Below are 14,778 nucleotides of genomic sequence, written 5' to 3'. Positions count from 1 at the left end.
GTTACAAAACCTTTACTAACGAGATTTAGTTATGTAAAAAGGGAAAATACAGTTAACATCTTATACACTACAGACTAACATCAATATCTAAACACAATAACTACACATATACAATATACAACAGCGTAACAATAACAGAGAGAGAGAGAGAGAGAGAGTATGGCAAATACAAACAGAGAAAAAGTTGGTTACAGAGAAAAAACTTACACACTGGGGAATGATCGCTGCGCAGTCCTGTTACCAGCTCTCAAGTTAGTCAGTGATGAAAACCTTTTGTGGAGAGTAGACTGAGCTGGCCCAAACTGGCTGCCTTATATACACTGCATACAGTACACTACAAAGGGGCCTACAATCTCATTGTTCATTGGACACAGGAATCTGTCTTCACATTATAACAAAAGGTCATAGGTTGATTCAAACAGGTGGGCTGTGACTATTTCATACTGCTCAGGTGGGAGGGAATCTCAGGATTCCCGCCGCATGGATAATGAATTGCAAATACAGTAAATGTCTATAAACTTCTTATAACCATAACTATTCGCAAGAGCGATTAATCTCTTTCAAACCAACACCGGAATGTTACTAATAATATACTCTACCGTTGCATACCAAACACCACTGCTCAATACCTGTCTGACCCTTCGTATCATGTAAAGAGGGATTTCTCTGTACATGAACCAGTTACACTAAACAAACTTACTGATATTATTAAGGACACCATAACCTACAAAATGCACTATTTGGATTAACTATGTGACAATCGAGTCGCCCGCCAGACGCACACAAACTCTACCGTAAATGCACATACCACGCGCTTGAGCGCATGTCCGTGGAGGCGCCGTCACGCAACTGCGAATATGCGCACGCACGGGAGAGAATGTGCACGTGCAGCGGGCAAGCGCATGGGGTTAGTACAAGGCATGAGAATAACGATATTTTTCGACTTTGACACGACGAATCCACTCGCACAGCCGTTCGCAAGGAGATTGACAGGAAGAGGCGTTTGTGGGTGTCAACTGACTGTTTTCTCGGAGTAGTAGGGAAAACGCAGGCGTGTCCAGACGTTTGCAGGGCAGGTGTCTGACGTCAATTCCGGGCCCGGACAGGCTGAAGTGATCGCAAGAGCTGAGTAAGTTCAGACCTACTCTGAAACTGCAAAAAACGTTTTCGTACCGCTCAGCTGCACAGGCGATCACACACTTGCAAAGCGAAAATACACTCCCCCGTGGGCGGCGACTATGCATTTGCACGGCTGCAAAAAGTAGTTAGCGAGCGATCAACTCAGAATGAGGGCCAATAAGTGATGGGCAAGCATCCAGATTTTATTTATTTATTTATACCGAAAGCCGTGAGTTACACACCCCTGCATGCTGACTGGCTTCCTTAGTTTCCTTGTACACCCTAACACTCCCCCCCCTATACACATACACACACACACACACACACACACACACACACACACACTTTAATGCTTTCCAAGCTTTTAAACATCTCCCCCAATGTCATAGACAAAACTGCAGCAAAAGATGAAAGGAAGGCTGAGGCGGTAGTATCCCGCCCCCTCCACAAACCCCACCCCCTCAACAAACCCACCCCCATTAGGGCTGCTTCCAGAAATCTCCCGGGCTGGTTTTACATGCCAATCCGCCCCTGCATACATTTTACTCAAATTTTACCTCCAGTTCCCCGCAGCACAGAGGGAGGCAGGCAGGGTACAGGCCACACAGAGACGATCACTTGATCCCAGGCAAATTTGGGGGCGTGACCTAATCATGGACCCCCGTGGCCATGCCCCTTTTAAAAAAAAAACCATAGCAAGCTCCAGGCTGGAGCCTGGGATAGGAGGTGGTGGCGTTGGAGTAAGGATCTGCCCCACTGTGCCCAGCACCAGCAGAAGTCAAAGTGTGTGTGTGTGTGTGTGTGTGTGTGTGTGTGTGTGTGTGTGTGTGTGTGTGTGTGTGGTGAATGGGATGTAACAGGGTGTGTCTGTGGTGACATGGGGGGTAACAGGCTGTGTGTGGTGACTGGGATGTAACAGGGTGTGTGTGTGTGTGTGTGTGTGTGTGTGTGTGTGTGTGTGTGTGTGTGTGGTGACTGGGATGTGACAGGGTGTGTGTGTGTGTGTGTGTGTGTGTGTGTGGTGACTGGGATGTGACAGGCTGTGTGTGTGGTAACTTGGGGGGCAACAGGCTGTGTGTGTGGTGATTTGGGGGGTAGCAGGCTGTGTATGTGTGGCGACTGGGATGTAGCAGGCTGTGTGTGTGTGTGTGGTGACTGGGATGTAATAGGGTGTGTGTGTGTGTGTGTGTGTGTGTGTGTGGTGACTGGGATGTAATAGGCTATGTGTGTGTGGTGACTGGGGGGGTAAAAGGCTGTGCGTGTGTGTGTGTGGGGGGGGGGGGGGTGGCTGGGGGGAGTAGGCTGTGTGTGAGGTGACAGGATGCACTGTCAGATTCAGGGGGGCGGGTGCACACAGACATGGGCCCGTTCTACCCCGCATATTATTTATGACACTTTTTTTTAAACAGAGACCTGCGGCAGTATGGTGCAATGAGGGTGCATGCAGCAGCACTGTCAGCGCAATACTAGCAGGAGGAGGAGTCCAGCCAATTCAGCCCCTCCTCTCACTTTTTCTTCCCCTCTCTGATGCTGTTGCCACAAAAACCAGAAGAGAGGACCCGCTACAGCCAGTGCTGATGAGAAGGGGGACCTGCTGCTACCCAAGGGACACACACACACACACACACACACACAGTGCCACCTGTACACCCTCGCTCGCTCTCTCTCTCAACCCTCTCTCTCATCCCTTTTCTTTCTCTTTCTTTCTTTCTTTCTTTCTTTCTTTCTTTCTTTCTTTCTTTCTTTCTTTCTTTCCCCTGTTCCTCTCTTTCTTTCTGTCTGTCTTTCTATCTTCTCCCCTTGTCCCCCCTCTCTCACCCCCTTTTCTTTCTCTTATTCTTTCTCTCTCTCTTGCTCTTTCTTTCTCTCATATGTCTCTCTCTTTCTCTGTCCCCTCCCTCTCTCTCTACCCTGCTCTCTCTTCCCCACACCCTCTCCCACTTTCAACCCTCACTTTCACCACCACCCCCGTCTCACACAACCTTATCTCTCATCCTCCTTCTCTGTATTACCTCTCTCCCTCTTTCTATCGAAACCCATTTTCTCCCCATCTGTCTCTCTTTCTTTTTCAATATTGAAAATGGGAGGGGCATAACAAAGCAGGAGGAGCTATGAGTGGAGGAGCCATGCTTCCTAAACCGCCCCCTCTAAAAGTAAAGACTAGATCCACCACTGGTATAAGTCTACTCTGACCTCTGCCTGCACTGCGCTCCCGGCCACCACCAGACTGTAATGCCACCATGTCTGCAGGGAGGGGGGAAGAAGCTGTAAGAAATGGTGACATGGAGCCTGCGCTGATTGCAGCAATCAGATAGATCTCCATGTACCACTATCAGAAACTACAGTTTGCAGGACATTTTTTTAAAGATTGAGAGCTGCAGTGCCAGTGGAACATGGAGATCTGGATGGGGAGGGGGGTGGGGGGGGGGGGGGGTGTAACAGTATGCAGAAGAGGAATACTCTCAGTTCAATTTCCTCCAGCCCACTTTGCCCGGCCATTAGAATTCTTTAGAGGCTGGGAGAAACATGCAGGAGATGGACTGAGAGGGAGGAGGAGACGCATGCAGGAGATGGACTGAGAGGGAGGAGGAGACAACTGAGAGGGAGGAGGACGCACGCAGAAGATGGACTAAGAGGGGAAACATATGCAGAAGATGGACTTAGTGGGGGAGATAGACTAAGCAGTTAATTCAATTCAATGCGGATTGGATAGCATCGGGAAGGAGCTTCTGGAGCTATTCAATGCAGCGCGATGCTAAGTCTGCCCGTATTCCCGGACTAAATAAGGTGTTTAGTCGCGAAAACGGACATTCTCTGACTAAACTGCCTTGCCGTGGTGCTGTTTGCACAGCGTTAGGTCACAAAGCAGCATTGCGGACCTAGTTTTGTTGAATTTCGGCTTGCACCCTTGGAAGGGTGCAAGCAGGGGTGTAGCAAGGGTGGCTCCAGTGGAGCGCAAGCTACAAGCGCTGGAAAAGTTAGAGGGCGCATTGCCACCTGCTCACTCCCTCCTTCTGTCCACTATACTGCGAGCAGCTGTACAGGCACCTGCAGAGCAGGGGGAGAAGCAGAGGGGGTGCACACTCAGAGTGCAGTGTCCCTGTTTTAAACATATGGGGTGCCCAAAGGAAACTTTTACCCTGAGTTCCACAAGGTCTAGAACCGACCCTGTCACCAATGTAGGATTTTTCAATATGTTTTCTTTTCAAATGTAACATGCCTCCAATTCAGTACAGGAGAGGGGGTGCCAAAACATACCGTGGCTCCAGGCACCATGGCACCTAGCTACACCTCTGGGTGCAAGAAGAATTCCTCTAGTCAGGGACAACATCGCTCTGAATTGAATAGCACCAGGAGCTCCCTCCCAGCGCTATTCAATCCGTGTTGAACCGACTTGACCCCTAAGAAGCAGAGACAAATGAAGGAGATGGATTGAGATATGAGTGTGCAGAGGATTAAATGTCACCCCAGTTTTAATTTCTTAACTACTCCTGCTACAACACGATACTTTCTAAACTTTTAATGTGTTAGGTCCAGCTAATTTGATATACTCTACCTTTTGTTGGTGTAACTCCGCCTACATTACATTTTGAAGTATTCCTGCCTACTTTGGTATTGGCTCCACCTACAGTTGGCTTGGTGCCACCCACATGAGGCCACTTCTAGAAACTTTTCATGGGCCACTTTTGTTTCCCAATCCGTCCCTGGCTATTACCAAGCCACGATGAAGGCATGATAAGAATAATGGAAGAAGGGGCCAGGGACCACTTCACATCAGGGATGTGCAGTCAGGGGAGGCAGTGCCTCCCCTGTCATTAATGGTTAAAATAATACAATGAAGATACTTATAACAAATATTCTGTGTCATAAGTATCTGCTTTGTATTATAGTAGCCCTTTTTACATTAAAATTGGGTTTGGGAGGCACCGATAGCGGTGCCTCCCGGTGACAATAGGAAAGCTGCTGGAGCAGGGGGCGGGGCCAAGCCATGGGCAGTAAAAGCCCACTGGAAATAACATTGAAAGCGGCACTAGTTTAAGTGCCTCGGAGACAGGGGCGTGCTTTCACTGCACATGAAAGCACGCCCCTGTCACTCAGCCAGACGTGATTGGACAGCGGATCTGTCGCTAGATGCAGCTGTCCAGCGATGGATCCGCTGTCATCACCTGGTGGGCAGCGGGATGTGCGGCGGTGGTGCGGGCGTGAGCGGCGGCGGGACCCGACGGGGATTGCTGGCATGACGGCAGGTCTTGGATCCAGTCCCTGCCTGTCATTTTGCAGAGTTCGGCAGCGGAGCGGCTCCAATTTAAAAAATGGTGCCGTCAGCGTCATTTTTGAAATCTAAGATGGCCACCGCGAGCCAATCACAACTTGGCGCGTCATCGTCCCGCCCCTCGGGTATGGCTTATAGAAGCCAGCACGAGGCGGCGGCTGTCAGTCCGCTGGCGGGGAGGGAGCGTGCAAGAGCTCCCGAAGACGAAAAACACCTGGAAGCCCTGGAAGGTGGCGGCCGTGCAAAAGAGCTGCCCAAAGGCCGCCACCCACCAGGTGAAGACCGAAGACGCCTGGAAGCCCTGGGGAGGCGGCGGCCATTCAAAAGAGCTGCACAAAGGCCACCGCCCCCCAGTTGAAGACTGAAAACGCCTGGAAGCCATGGGGAGGTGGCGGCAGAGGCGTAGCTAGGGTTTTCGGAGCCCAGAGCAAGATGGAAAATGGCGCCCCCCCTCCCCCCCCCAATAAAAAAAAAAAAAAGAATTTACTTACCGATAATTCTATTTCTCGTAGTCCGTAGTGGATGCTGGGGACTCCGTAAGGACCATGGGGAATAGCGGCTCCGCAGGAGTCTGGGCACAAAAGTAAAGCTTTAGGACTACCTGGTGTGCACTGGCTCCTCCCCCTATGACCCTCCTCCAAGCCTCAGTTAGGATACTGTGCCCGGACGAGCGTACACAATAAGGAAGGATTTTGAATCCCGGGTAAGACTCATACCAGCCACACCAATCACACCGTATAACTTGTGATCTAAACCCAGTTAACAGTATGATAACAGAGGAGCCTCTAGAAAAGATGGCTCACTACAACAATAACCCGATTTAGTTAACAATAACTATGTACAAGTATTGCAGACAATCCGCACTTGGGATGGGCGCCCAGCATCCACTACGGACTACGAGAAATAGAATTATCGGTAAGTAAATTCTTATTTTCTCTGACGTCCTAGTGGATGCTGGGGACTCCGTAAGGACCATGGGGATTATACCAAAGCTCCCAAATGGGCGGGAGAGTGCGGATGACTCTGCAGCACCAAATGAGAGAACTCCAGGTCCTCCTCAGCCAGGGTATCAAATTTGTAGAATTTTACAAACGTATTTGCTCCTGACCAAGCAGCTGCTCGGCAAAGTTGTAAAGCCGAGACCCCTCGGGCAGCCGCCCAAGATGAGCCCACCTCCCTTGTGGAGTGGGCATTTACAGATTTTTGGCTGTGGCAGGCCTGCCACAGAATGTGCAAGCTGAATTGTACTACAAATCCAACGAGCAATAGTCTGCTTAGAAGCAGGAGCACCCAGCATGTTGGGTGCATACAGGATAAACAGCGAGTCAGATTTTCTGACTCCAGCCGTCCTGGAAACATATATTTTCAGGGCCCTGACAACGTCTCCAAGTCCCTAGTAGCAGGCACCACCATAGGTTGGTTCAGGTGAAACGCTGAAACCACCTTAGGGAGAAACGGAGGACGAGTCCTCAATTCCGCCCTGTCCGAATGAAAAATCAGATAAGGGCTTTTACAGGATAAAGCCGCCAATTCTGACACGCGCCTGGCCCAGGCCAGGGCCAACAGCATGACCACCTTCCATGTGAGATATTTTAACTCCACAGATTTAAGTGGTTCAAACCAATGTGACTTTTGGAACCCAAAAACTACATTGAGATCCCAAGGTGCCACTGGAGGCACAAAAGGAGGCTGTATATACAGTACCCCTTTTACAAACGTCTGAACTTCAGGGACTGAAGCTAGTACTTTTTGGAAGAAAATTGACAGGGCCGAAATTTGAACCTTAATGGACCCCAATTTCAGGCCCATAGACACTCCTGTTTGCAGGAAATGTAGGAATCGACCCAGTTGAAATTCCTCCGTCGGGCCTTACTGGCCTCGCACCACGCAACATATTTTCGCCAAATGCGGTGATAATGTTTTGCGGTTACATCCTTCCTGGCTTTGATCAGGATAGGGATGACTTCATCCGGAATGCCTTTTTCCTTCAGGATCCGGCGTTCAACCGCTATGCCGTCAAACGCAGCCTCGGTAAGTCTTGGAACAGACAGGGTCCTTGCTGGAGCAGGTCCCTTCTTAGAGGTAGAGGCCACGGATCCTCCGTGAGCATCTCTTGAAGTTCCGGTTACCAAGTCCTTCTTGTCCAATCCGGAGCCACGAATATAGTGCTTACTCCTCTCCATCTTATAATTCTCAGTACCTTGTGTATGAGAGGCAGAGGATGGAACACATACACTGACCGGTACACCCACGGTGTTACCAGAGCGTCTGCTGAGGAAGTCTGCTTCCCAGTTATCCATTCCCGGAATGAACACTGCTGACAGTGCTATCACATGATTTTCCGCCCAGCGAAGAATCCTTGCAGCTTCTGCCATTGCCCTCCTGCTTCTTGTGCCACCCTGTCTGTTTACGTGGGTGACTGCCGTGATGTTGTCCGACTGGATCAACACCGGCTGACCTTGAAGCAGAGGTCTTGCTAAGCCTAGAGCATTGTAAATGGCCCTTAGCTTCAGGATATTTATGTGAAGTGATGTCTCCAGGCTTGACCATAAGCCCTGGAAATTCCTTCCCTGTGTGACTGCTCCCCAGCCTCGCAGGCTGGCATCCGTGGTCACCAGGACCCAGTCCTGAATGCCGAATCTGCGGCCCTCTAGAAGATGAGCACTCTGCAACCACCACAGGAGGGACACCCTTGTCCTTGGTGACAGGGTTATCCGCTGATGCATCTGAAGATGCGACCCGGACCATTTGTCCAGCAGGTCCCACTGGAAAGTTCTTGCGTGGAATCTGCCGAATGGGATTGCTTCGTAGGAAGCCACCATTTTTCCCAGAACCCTTGTGCATTGATGCACTGAGACTTGGCTCGGTTTTAGGAGGTGCCTGACTAGCTCGGATAACTCCCTGGCTTTCTCCTCCGGGAGAAACACCTTTTTCTGGACTGTGTCCAGGATCATCCCTAGGAACAGAAGACGAGTCGTCGGAACCAGCTGCGATTTTGGAATATTGAGAATCCAACCATGCTGCCGCAACACTACCTGAGATAGTGCTACACCGACCTCCAACTGTTCTCTGGATCTTACCCTTATCAGGAGATCGTCCAAGTAAGGGATAACTAAAACTCCCTTCCTTCGAAGGAGTATCATCATTTCGGCCGTTACCTTGGTAAAGACCCGGGGTGCCGTGGACCATCCAAACGGCAGCGTCTGAAACTGATAGTGACAGTTCTGTACCACAAACCTGAGGTACCCTTGGTGAGAAGGGTAAATTGGGACATGAAGGTAAGCATCCTTGATGTCCCGAGACATCATGTAGTCCCCTTCTTCCAGGTTCGCAATCACTGCTCTGAGTGACTCCATCTTGAATTTGAACCTCCGTATGTAAGTGTTCAAAGATTTTAGATTTAGAATCGGTCTCACCGAGCCGTCCGGCTTCGGTACCACAACAGTGTGGAATAATACCCCGTTCCCTGTTGCAGGAGGGGTACCTTGATTATCACCTGCTGGGAATACAGCTTGTGAATGGCTTCCAAAACTGCCTCCCTGTCAGAGGGAGACGTCGGTAAAGCCGACTTTAGGAAAACGGCGAGGGGGAGACGTCTCGGATTCCAATTTGTACCCCTGAGATATCACCTGAAGGATCCAGGGGTCTACTTGCGAGTGAGCCCACTGCGCGCTGAAATTCATTGAGACGGGCCCCCACCGTGCCTGAGTCTGCTTGTAAAGCCCCAGCGTCATGCTGAGGGCTTGGCAGAGGCGGGAGAGGGCTTCTGTTCCTGGGAACTGGCTGATTTCTGCAGCCTTTTTCCTCTCCCTCTGTCACGGGGCAGAAATGAGGAACCTTTTGCCCGCTTGCCCTTCTGGGAACGAAAGGACTGCGCCTGATAATACGGAATCTTCTTATGTTGAGAGGCGACCTGGGGTACAAACGTGGATTTCCCAGCTGTTGCCGTGGCCACCAGGTCTGAAAGACCGACCCCAAATAACTCCTCCCCTTTATAAGGCAATACTTCCAAATGCCGTTTGGAGGCCCTCATTCCGAGTTGTTCGCTCTGTATTTTTCATCGCATCGCAGTGAAAATCCGCTTAGTACGCATGCGCAATGTTCGCACTGCGACTGCGCCAAGTAACTTTACTATGAAGAAAGTATTTTTACTCACGGCTTTTTCTTCGCTCCGGCGATCGTAATGTGATTGACAGGAAATGGGTGTTACTGGGCGGAAACACGGCGTTTCAGGGGCGTGTGGCTGAAACCGCTACCGTTTCCGGAAAAAACGCAGGAGTGGCCGGGGAAACGGTGGGAGTGCCTGGGCGAACGCTGGGTGTGTTTGTGACGTCAACCAGGAACGACAAGCACTGAACTGATCGCACAGGCAGAGTAAGTCTGGAGCTACTCTGAAACTGCTAAGTAGTTAGTAATCGCAATATTGCGAATACATCGGTCGCAATTTTAAGAAGCTAAGATTCACTCCCAGTAGGCGGCGGCTTAGCGTGTGTAACTCTGCTAAATTCGCCTTGCGACCGATCAACTCGGAATGAGGGCCGGAATCCGCATCACCTGACCACTGTCGTGTCCATAACCCTCTTCTGGCAGAAATGGACAACGCACTTACACTTGATGCCAGTCGGCAAATATTCCGCTGTGCATCACGCATATATAGAAATGCATCTTTTAAATGCTCTGTAGGCAATAATATACTGTCCCTATCTAGGGTATCAATATTTTTGTCACAACTGAGGGCCTGAGCTGACGGGAGGCAGCCTCAGTTGTAGGGGCTGAGGTGTAATGGAACCTGGCAGGTTGTATCAGACCCCTAGACATATAGAAGAATTGCCCGAAGGCGTGACCACGACAACCAGGAATAAAAGTCAATGATGTTTATTTATGACAAACTCCATGCATCACAGTAGCAGTAAAGAAACATAAAAATCAGCAGAGAAATAATAATACAGTTCCTGGGTACTACAGGGTGGCAGGGGCCACAGAGCTCTGGTGGTATGAGACAGTTCTTATTATCTGCAAGTTGGAAAGTCCTTACCAGGCTCAACTGTAGCAATGCAGAAAGCCCAGGGTCGTACCAGCTGGTGTTCCAGGGAAAGCTGGACTGCTGAAGATAAAATGCTGCTGTGGGTACTGGTTAGAACCAGACAGGTGTTGGCACAGAGTGGATACTGGCTGGAACCAGTTAAATAATAAATGAGGCTTGAGAGCGATGCAATATGGATGAAATGTAGAATTTGAGAACGGAGAAATAATAATACCGGTGGAGAGAGGTAAACTGCAGAAAGGACACCGGCCCTTTAAGAGAAGCTGTACACTGCTGGAAGCTGGGCTGGAAGCAGGTGATTGTTGTAGCTGGAAACAGGTGAGTCCAGAATGGATCGGAGAGTCAGGCTACACCGCAGATGGAATGCTGGTACACCGGCCCTTTAAGAGAAGCTGTACACTGCTGGAAGCTGGGCTGGAAGCAGGTGATTGTTGAAGCTGGAAACAGGTGAGTCCAGAATGGATCGGAGAGTCAGGCTACACCGCAGATGGAATGCTGGTGCGGGTCTCTATAGCAGAAGTCTGGAGACAGGAGCTGGAACCTGGAAGACAATCACAGGAAAGAGACAAACTGGAACTAGGTTTGACAACCAAAGCACTGACGCCTTCCTTGCTCAGGCACAACCTATTTATACCTGCAGCAAGGAAGGCATTGGCTAGGCAATTATGCAAATTAATAATACTGACAACGGATTGGTAGGAATGATCAGCTGACAGAATCCAAGATGGCTGCGCCCATGCAGACACTTGGAGGGAAGTTTGGATTGCAATCCATGTGGTCTGGAAAACAGCAATGGCGGCGCCGGCCACCAGAGACAGGAGACGCCAGGCTGACAGATGCACATCCGACCACGCGGACACAGCGGAGGCCGCGGCTGGCGTAATCGCCACTCTGAATGCAGAAGCTCAGGGACGGCGGCGGAGGCCGCGGGAGACGCCATGCCAGATGTATAAGGCGTTACTGTGACTGCGTCCAGAGAGACAGGAGAGGATGCGGGAATGTGCACATCAGGATGACAGATGGGATCCGGTCCTGGAGCGCTGAGCCAGCCTTAGGAGGCATCTGATAGGTAAGAAATGGCGTCCAGATACCCGGATCGTGACAATTTTCAGTCAGGGAATCCGACCACGCCAACCCAGCACTGCACATCCAGGCTGAGGCGATTGCTGGTCGCAGTATAACACCAGTATGTGTGTAAATACATTTTAGGATGCCCTCCTGCTTTCTATCAGCAGGATCCTTAAGGGCGGCCATCTCAGGAGAGGGTAGAGCCCTTGTTCTTACAAGCGTGTGAGCGCTTTATCCACCCTAGGGGGTGTTTCCCAACGCACCCTAACCTCTGGCGGGAAAGGATATAATGCCAATAACATTTTAGAAATTATCAGTTGTTATCGGGGGAAACCCACGCATCATCACACACCTCATTTAATTTCTCAGATTCAGGAAAACTACAGGTAGTTTTTCCTCACCGAACATAATACCCCTTTTTGGTGGTACTCGTATTATCAGAAATGTGTAAAACATTTTTCATTGCCTCAATCATGTAACGTGTGGCCCTACTGGAAGTCACATTTGTCTCTTCACCGTCGACACTGGAGTCAGTATCCGTGTCGGCGTCTGTATCTGCCATCTGAGGTAACGGGCGCTTTAGAGCCCCTGACGGCCTATGAGACGTCTGGACAGGCACAAGCTGAGTAGCCGGCTGTCTCATGTCAACCACTGTCTTTTATACAGAGCTGACACTGTCACGTAATTCCTTCCAACAGTTCATCCACTCAGGTGTCGACCCCCTAGGGGGTGACATCACTATTACAGGCAATTTGCTCCGTCTCCACATCATTTTCCTCCTCATACATGTCGACACAAACGTACCGACACACAGCACACACACAGGGAATGCTCTGATAGAGGACAGGACCCCACTAGCCCTTTGGGGAGACAGAGGGAGAGTTTGCCAGCACACACCAGAGCGCTATATATATACAGGGATAACCTTATATAAGTGTTTTTCCCCTTATAGCTGCTGTATTTTTAATACTGCGCCTAATTAGTGCCCCCCTCTCTTTTTTAACCCTTTCTGTAGTGTAGTGACTGCAGGGGAGAGCCAGGGAGCTTCCCTCCAACGGAGCTGTGAGGGAAAATGGCGCCAGTGTGCTGAGGAGATAGGCTCCGCCCCCTTCTCGGCGGCCTTATCTCCCGTTTTTCTGTGTATTCTGGCAGGGGTTAAAATTCATCCATATAGCCCTGGGGGCTATATGTGATGTATTTTCGCCAGCCAAGGTGTTTTTATTGCTGCTCAGGGCGCCCCCCCCTAGCGCCCTGCACCCTCAGTGACCGAAGTGTGAAGTGTGCTGAGGAGCAATGGCGCACAGCTGCAGTGCTGTGCGCTACCTTGGTGAAGACAGGATGTCGTCTGCCGCCGATTTTCCGGACCTCTTCTTGCTTCTGGCTCTGTAAGGGGGCCGGCGGCGCGGCTCTGGGACCGGACTCCATGGCTGGGCCTGTGTTCGATCCCTCTGGAGCTAATGGTGTCCAGTAGCCTAAGAAGCCCAATCCACTCTGCAAGCAGGTGAGTTCGCTTCTTCTCCCCTTAGTCCCTCGATGCAGTGAGCCTGTTGCCAGCAGGTCTCACTGAAAATAAAAAACCTAAAACTAAACTTTTCACTAAGCAGCTCAGGAGAGCCACCTAGTGTGCACCCTTCTCGTTCGGGCACAAAAATCTAACTGAGGCTTGGAGGAGGGTCATAGGGGGAGGAGCCAGTGCACACCAGGTAGTCCTAAAGCTTTACTTTTGTGCCCAGACTCCTGCGGAGCCGCTATTCCCCATGGTCCTTACGGAGTCCCCAGCATCCACTAGGACGTCAGAGAAAAAGAAGAAGCATGTGTTCGCGCGCGCGCGCTGGAAAAATGGGCGTGGCCACACTCCAGAAGGGGTGTGGCCACTGAAAATGGCCCACAGTGCCAGTTACATTGCCCCACAGTGCCAGATACAATGCCCCACAGTGCCGGATACATGCCCCACAGTGCCAAATACATTGCCCCACAGTGCCAGATACATTGCCCCACAGTGCCAGATACATGCCCCACTCAGTGCCAGATAAATGCCCCACAGTGCCAGTTACATTGCCAGTTACATTGCCCCACAGTGCCAGATACATGCCCCACTGTGCCAGTTACATTGCCCCACAGTGCCAGTTACGCCCCACAGAGCCGGATACATGCCCCACAGTGCCAGATACATTGCCCCACAGTGCCACATACATTGCCCCACAGTGTCAGTTACATTGCCTCACAGTGTCAGTTACATTGCCCCACAGTGCCAGATACATGCCCCACAGTGCCAGATACATGCCCCACAGTGCCAGTTACATTGCCCCACAGTGCCAGCTACATGCCCCACAGTGACAGTTACATGCCCCACAGTGCCAGGCCCCACTCAGTGCCAGTTACATGCCCCACTCAGTGCCAGTTACATGCCCCACTCAGTGCCAGATACATGCCCCACTGTGCCAGATACATGCCCCACTCAGTGCCAGATACATGCCCACAGTGCCAGTTACATTGCCCCACAGTGCCAGTTACATTGCCCCACAGTGCCAGATACATGCCCCACTGTGCCAGTTACATTGCCCCACAGTGCCAGTTACATTGCCCCACAGTGCCGGATACATGCCCCACAGTGCCGGATACATGCCCCACAGTGCCAGTTACATTGCCCCACAGTGCCAGTTACATGCCCCACAGTGCCAGGCCCCACTCAGTGCCAGTTACATAGTTACGTGCCCCACTCAGTGCCAGTTACATGCCCCATTTAGTGCCAGATACATGCCCCACTGTGCCGCCGCCCCCCCCCCCCCCCCGGTCACTCACCGCTTGTTGTTGATATGTGAGGAGAGGGGAGGAGAGCGCAGCGCCTCTCCTTCCCCTCACCGCTCCAGGTCTCCGGCGGCTGTCTGGCGCCGGTTCGCTAGCCAATCAGAGCTCGCGGACCGGCAGCCAATCACGAGCCGGTCCGCAAGCTCTGATTGGCTAACGCCGGAGACCGGACACAGCAGCGCTGCCATGCTAGGGCTTTCAGCGGCGGTGAGGGGAGGGAGAGACGGTGCGCTCTCCTCCCCTCACATTTCGGGTTGACGGGGGCGAGTGGGGCATGATGCCCTGGCCGGCGGCGGCGCCCCCCTCTACTGGGCCTGCCAAGGAGCCATGGGCACGTGCCCCACTTGCCCTACCCTAAATACGCCTCTGGGTGGCGGCCATGCAAAAGAGCTGCCCAAAGGCCGCCGTCCACCCAGGTGAAGAAAGAAGACGCTGGGGAGCCGATGGGGAGGTGGCGGCCCCCCAG

General features: G+C 51.4%; 1 protein-coding gene across 3 annotated transcripts in view; it reads right to left on the bottom strand.

The window, feature by feature from the left end:
- The window catches only part of TTK (TTK protein kinase), a 429,767-nt gene that overhangs the window by 413,920 nt on the left and 1,069 nt on the right, over nucleotides 1-14,778 (bottom strand). The window lies entirely within an intron of this gene.

Source organism: Pseudophryne corroboree, chromosome 4 (genome assembly GCF_028390025.1).
Source record: "Pseudophryne corroboree isolate aPseCor3 chromosome 4, aPseCor3.hap2, whole genome shotgun sequence".
Lineage (NCBI taxonomy): Eukaryota > Metazoa > Chordata > Amphibia > Anura > Myobatrachidae > Pseudophryne > Pseudophryne corroboree.
This window is presented reverse-complemented; position numbering and strand designations above follow the sequence as displayed.